Below are 7,383 nucleotides of genomic sequence, written 5' to 3'. Positions count from 1 at the left end.
AGATAATGTGTTATGAGCTCTTCATCAGTAAGAGTATCGGTTGTAGGCAAATTTACCAAAGTCTGAATTGCATCTTGCTCCTTTTCTTTAGGATTTTCCTTGTCTCCTTCTGATCTATCCTTGTTAATCACTATTATTTGTGGGGGTGCACCTTGTCCTTGTGCTATAGAGACAAAAGTGTCTATCTGTCGTGTTTTCTCTTTTGTAGGCTCTTTCTCTTCTATACTCTTAGTCTTGTGCTTAATCATCAACACTTTAGTTTTGGAGTCAACCTTAGTAGATGTGTCAACTATTGTTTACTTCTTAGGTTGTCCACTTGTAGCTGAAGGGATGTGAGATGGTGGTTCTTTTGGATTCACCTTATCCCTTGTCAAGTCAGCTATTGCTTTCTATAGCTCTTCCACACTGACCAAAACTGGATTGTGATATTGCTATCAGGATTTAACTGTGTGATTTTGAGTCAAACTCATTGACCCATGTTTCATGAGTAGTGATTCAACATGAATCCATCTCTAATGAGAATAAATGGAACACTTAGCACTCCTTGGATCTAGGTGATGCTCATAGGGGTGAAGCACTGAGACTTCCTGGGAGGTCACCCATCCCAGTACTACTCCAACCTGAGCGCACTTAACTACGGAGTTTCCTCCATGGTTAAACCCAAAGCTTGCAACCCCATTTGCAAAACCTTCACCAAGTGTTGTGCCTTATGAACCATTCATTAGAAAGCCCCTTAAGCTCATCAATTGATAAGTAGGAGATAATTTCCACAGTGAGTCAAATTGTGATTTTTCCATTAGGATTTAACTGTGTGATTTTGAGTCAAACTCATTGACCCATGTTTCATGAGTAGTGATTCAACATGAATCCATCTCTCATGAGAATAAATGGAACACTTAGCACTCATTGGATCTAGGTGATGCTCACAGGGGTGAAGCACCGAGACTTCCCAAGAGGTCACCCATCCCATTACTACTCTAGCCTGAGTGCGCTTAACTACAGAGTTTCCTCCATGGTTAAACCCAAAGCTTGCAACCCCATTTGCAAGACTGTAAGGGTCTTTCTGATGAATGGTTCATAACGCACAACACTTGGTGAAGGTTTTGCAAATGGGGTTTCAAGCTTTGGGTTTAACCATGGAGGAAACTCCGTAGTTAAGCGTGCTCAGGCTGGAGTAATACTGGGATAGGTGACCTCCTGGGAAGTCTCGATGCTTCACCCTTGTGAGCATCATCTAGATCCAATGAGTGCTAAGTGTGCCATTTATTATCAGTTCATGTTGAATCACTACTCATGAAACATGGGTCAATGAGTTTGACTCAAAATCACACAGTTAAATCTTGATAGCAATATCACAATTTGACTCACTGTGGAAATTATCTCCTACTTATCAAAACTAGATTATTGCACAATTATTCTTGCAAAGTGGTTTGGTCAAGGATCTTTTTGAGATCCTCTGCAGTTAATGGATTGATATTCTGACCAGAGTTGTTAGGAAAATCTTGTACTATTATGGTATCTACAGGTGTGGAGGTGTTATGTGGAGGGCTCAAGGGTGGTAGTTGTGTGTCTAGTATACTTTGTTCTATCTACTGCTCCTCAGCAGTTGCCACTGGATTTGTTCTTTGTGTCTCCTCCACTATCTTGTTTTCTTTCTCTTTCTTTGTTTCCTCTTCTTTATCATTCTCTTCATCTTCCTCATTGTTCTTTCCCTCAAAGGGATCCTCTTCTCCTAGTTTTATAGTGGTTAAACCATATATCAACTTCCATATTTTAGTTGATTTATTTACAACATCTTCAATGTTGTTTTGAAGAATGTTGAGGGCTTTGTATTTGGGAGAGAATTTTCTCCCATGCTTCTTACTAGCCTTGGTGATCTAACCTTTTGTGAGCTTAGGCATTACTCTAGCTAAGGTAGATTCCCTTATTTCCTTCTCCATGTTAAGGCATTAACACCATTTATTTTCAATAATAGAATATAGATCTTTAGGAATTAAATTATCAAGTTCAAGTGGAGTATTCTTGAACTTGGCCATCATGGTATAGACAGATTCTTCAACCATGTTCTACTCTTCTCTACTTAGTTTATTAAATTCAATATTATTTAAACCACTTAAGTTAGCATTGTCTTTAACATTGTCACAAATGTTTTCTAAATCAGATTTCAATGCATGACTTACCACTCAAAATTTTCTTGTATCTTCTGACTTTGTTTTCTCTTCATCTGAGTCAGGTTGAGCAAAAAAAATTCTTCTTAGTCTCTTCTTTGTTGGACCCTGTTGCTCAATTGTCTTCTTCTTGTCTTTGACTTTTTCTTTGGCCTTTTGAGTGGTTGCCCTTGTGCTTGCTCTAGTAGTGGGCTTTGTAGGGCTTGGCTTGGCAGCTTTCTTTGGTTTTGTTGTTGGTTTTGTGCTTGCCTTTCTTTTATTGGGCTATGGTTTTGTAGATGCTTCCTCATCTTGTTCTTCCTTGGCACCTTCTTCCTCTACATCTTCTCCCATGCCTTGTGTCAAGGGAAGTGGCCCTTGATCTTGCTCTTCTTCTTCTTTTTCTTTTTCTTCATCATCTTCTTCTCCTTTTGTTGTTCCTTCATCAAATCTTGCCTTTAGGTTCTTAACTAGCTTGTCCTTTTTCTTCAAAATTGATGTTGTCTTTAGTTCCATCTCAACTTTGGATCCAACAACATCATAAATACCAAAGGGTTTTTCACTTTTTTCTATCTCTTCTGCAAGCAATGTTGTGATTGCTATTGAGGCCTCATAAATGTTTATTTCATATCCAAGTGGCCTTAGCCATCTTATTTTTGGTACTGCAGCTTGGATATAAGTGTAGTCAGTATTAACCAAAAAGAAAATGTCATTGATATGTTGCTCTACAAGGGAAACAAGTATTCTGAGCCTTTGCTTCATAGACTTCTTGAAGTCTTCAAACTAGCTCATCATAATAGTTTCAAAATTGCCTCCCATCTGATCTATGTATTCATTAATTTGTACAGTTATAGACCTATTAGCCTTCCAACCTATTTTACCAAAAGAAGAAATCCATTCTATATATAGAAGAATGTGCATATCAAAATTGATCCAAACTTGCATTGGGCACTCTTAGTCCTTCTTATGGCTCTCAAGTTCTCCATTATCTATTGCAGTTGCAGCTCTGCCAAATCATATGTATGATCTTTCTTGACAATTTTATAACCTACATCGACTGCAATGCAGGGTACACTGTTCAATCTGCTTGATTGATGGAATTTGTGTGAGATGACTCTGACAGTAAACTCTATGAGTGGGTCTCTAATAGTCTCTATAGTCATACCCCTCTTGTTCCATTGTGCACCAGTGTTTTTCTCTATGACTTCCTCAAAGTCACTTCTCAGAGTCTTAGGCCGATCTAGGGTTGCATAACATATAACTCTGTGGATGATTCTCTTGGTTATTTTTATAGGACCACCTTCCAACCACAAGCAACCATCATGAATTATGCTCAGTACTAACCTAATCTACTCCGTCTTGAAAACTATAGGAAAATCTAAGACACGAGTAAGTCCCTTTTTCTCTACTATATTGTATTCTTCCTTCAATACCCCATTCTCACATTTTTTTTTTTAGGCCTCCCTAATCTCCATATCTCCTATCCCTCCAACTTTACAATTATAGCATTTTTGACATCTTGAACCATACCCACTTTTGGTGGGATGATGGATAACGCACCAAAAAGGTCATTTTTGTATGCTACATCTAGGATTAGCTTAAATTATGGTTATTTTATGTCCTTGCTAACTAGTTGAACTTCAAAGGGCTCCTTATCCTTATGGTTTCTCGAGCTAGAGGCCATTTTCAATAACTTAGGGTTTTAGCAAATTCAAAACTATGTAGCTCAACACTTGAATAAATACCTTGAATCAATGATATCACTTTGAATCTTTTCTTGGATTCACTCAAATGCTTTGTCTTCACTCAAAATTGCTTTCATGCTTCATTCACCCTTCACTCTATGTTCTTCATAATGAAAAATGATCAAAAAATCAATCATATACCCTTCAATACCTTGCATTAAATACTTAGTGCATATACAGCTAGACACTCGGCTCGTATGCAATTTCCTACTTTAATTGGCATGAATGTGAATTTCACTTCACTCGGTAACTAAAGGAGTAACCCTTACTCAGCATCAACTAACATAATTTTGCTTGGCAACAACTACTCACTCAGCTCCATCTAGTTTTGGCTGACAAACTTAGCATATACTAGGATTTCACTCAGCAGCTAAAGGTGACTTGTCACACTCAACAGTAGGATGAAGACTTGAAGTTTTAACCTTGCATATTTATTCATGTTATTTTATTCTTTTCAGTGCTATCTTGTTTTGGAACTGATGTATGATAAAGCATTGTATATCAATTCCACATACCTTATTTTACTTAATTGGATGTAGTGTGACCACTTGACCTTTTAGGTGAAGTGATCCCTCCATTTTATGTATTGCTTCCATCTCTTTTATTCCATGTCTTATTCATCTCTCCTCTGATGTGTTCAACATCAACTTTTCCTTTTCCTTTGTTGAACTCAAAGTTGGGTGCCTTTGACCTTGTTGGACAATACTTGCTGATGTGACCTATCTTTAGGAAACTAAAACAAGTGGTTTGACTCAACCATCTATTGTAGTTACCACTGAAGTGTGTTCTTATGCAGTTCTTAGGAATGTTTCCATACTCTTGACAGTAGTGATAGCTTTTCCTAGTGTTGTAGTCCCAGTTGTAGTGGTGTTCATGACTTTTTGTCTTTGCTGGTTTGTTTGGTGACCACGTAAGCTTGGATCTGTATTCAAATGTACTATGTCCATACTTCTGACAGTTGTAGCATTGACCTTCAAATCTTGGTGTCCTAATGGTTCTAGTCCTACATTCATGTGCCTGATGTCCTTGCTTATTGCACTTATGATAGTGACCCACGTTTTTAAGTTTGTCATGTTGATTGGCATTCTTGTTCCTACACACATTAGTAGTATGTCCTTTCTTACACAAAAATGACAAGTGGGTTTTGAGTTCTTACCTTTGTCATTTCTTTCTTCAATAGTCTTAGATGATCCTCCTTCTTTAGTGCTAGTATAGCCTAGTTCTGATGTGTCATTGTTGGATCTTGGAGATTTTAGTAATTGCTCAAAGTAATTGATGGCTTCATTAGGCTTGTTGAAGCTTTCTACAATTTATTTTTATCTCCTTAAATCATTTTACAATTTTTCATTCTGCAACCTTAGTGTGGTGATCTCAATGTCTTTGATGTTGAACTCGTGATGGGCATTCATCATCTAACTTAGGGTATCCAATTGCACGTTGGATGTTCTATCAAACTCAATTGACTTCTCTACCAATCTATTGGCTAGGTTCCTCTTGTCATCTTCCATCATGGCCTTGTCTTGAATGGCTCTCTTCTTCTGTTCAGTCACTTCACATAGCATCATGGCTTGTGATTCTTGCTCAATCTTGAGAGTTCTAATCTCTTCTACTTGAGCTCTGTTCTTCTCCATTAGGCCTGCAATTGCTACATCAAACTCTTTTGAGTCTCCATTTGCAAATACCTTCATGATCTTAATCTCCTTATATTGTGTATCATTCTCAGCTATGGTGATGTCTTTTCTTCTCTTTAGGGATTTCCTCAATTCCTTCCTAGCTTCTTCCAGAGAAAGTAGAATGAGATGTTTTTCAATCTCCTCGTTCTCTATAATCTTTCCAAGCTTGTAGACCTCCACCTCTAGATCTTTTCTCCAAGCTATAAAGCTTCTCTTGGTGAGAACTTACCTCTGATACCAATTGTCAGAATTTACAAGTGGGAAGTATACTTCTAAGGTGGGAGGTGAATCAGAAGTACAAAGCTTAACAAATAAAACTTTTAGCGTAAATCAATGCATGCATGAAACATATCTAAATAAAATGAAAGTAAAAGCATGCATGAAAATAGTTGACACAATATTTGATCACCCAGAAACCCTCCAAAATGAGAAGGTAAAATTGGGGTGGGGATGACACCCACAACTTATCACTGCAGTAATAGTGTAACTTGTTAAGGTTACAATGTTTTACCATCAGCAATGGTCTTCCCTATGAGAGGCCTACCCTATTAGAGGCTCCAACACCTTGTTAAAAGTGTACCTATCTAAAGGATTTACAAAACATTCACTTGGAATGTCAAGCTATTAAAAGATTTAAACAATGGTTGTTAAACCAACCTAATTCCATAAGATTTTCATTATGCTAATACAATTATTAGAGAGTATAGTAGAATATGTTGACTTGATCACTTACAATCTTCAATTACAAATTTCAGATTGCTATTCAATCTAGTTTGATCCTCTCTAATCCGATGAGATGTTGTTGTAATATTGATACTCTATTCTACCAACTGATCTTACAATTCCTTTGTTCTCCTAAGTCACCTTGAATGATCTCTTAATGCATCACCCTCTTATCCTTCTATTCTTCACTCTCTTTCACTCTATTCTCCTATTTGAATTATGGGGCTTCATCCTCCTTAAAAGGTTTTCGTGAATTAGGGTTAGGTATGAATCTACGGTTGGGATTCATCCTTTTTACCTCTTTAGGATTCCAAAAATTTTGATTGGTTGCATGTTGTTTACATAGGAAATAAAATAGATTCGATCTTATCTCTAAGCTTCAAGATCTATCCATTAGTTGTCATGCAACATGATTTACATTTTAGTTTGTGAAGGCACAAACTCTTATGTCAATACTGTGCTACTTGGCACTTGTTGATTATTGATGCTTAGCATTAACTAAAAAATTTTCTTGCTCAGCACCTATTGTTTACTCGGTACATACACTTGCTTGGTATTGTATGTTTTCTTAGCACCTAAATGACTCAACACTTACTATCTTTCTGACTTGACACCTATTGCAACTTGGCACTTGTATATATATTATACTCAACATATATTGATAGCTCAGCACGAACTTAGCAAATAGCTTAAGTGTGTTGACACTCAATTGTCAAAACCATCCTGAGATCAATAGAATTGTGGTCTTAGTTGACCTAGCAGTAACTTATGTAAAGGCATGATATTTATGCAAAGACTTCTTGTGATAAGAAGTGTGCTATCTTGATATTATGAGGAAGTGAAGTACTTGTATGTGCTTGTGAAGTTATGCAAAGTGAGAAAACTTGTGTGAAAGTGGTATATGTGAAGTTTTGTATGAGCTATCTAGTGATCCAAGATCAAGTTAAAGATTAGAGATCAGATAAGGAAGAAAAAAATAGTAAATTAATTGTTTTATGAGTGAGCTCTTCTTGTAGTTAAAATTGCATGTTTGGGTAGTGGGCTCTTCTTGCCTACATTATACTACAACTCCTAACAAGGTTGACAAAACTCCTA

This window comes from Cupressus sempervirens, chromosome 11 (genome assembly GCF_028749045.1).
Source record: "Cupressus sempervirens isolate cs-2001-9-10 chromosome 11, ASM2874904v1, whole genome shotgun sequence".
NCBI classification, from domain to species: Eukaryota; Viridiplantae; Streptophyta; class Pinopsida; order Cupressales; family Cupressaceae; genus Cupressus; species Cupressus sempervirens.
The sequence above is the reverse complement of the archived record's forward strand: the minus strand, read 5'-3'. Positions refer to the sequence as shown.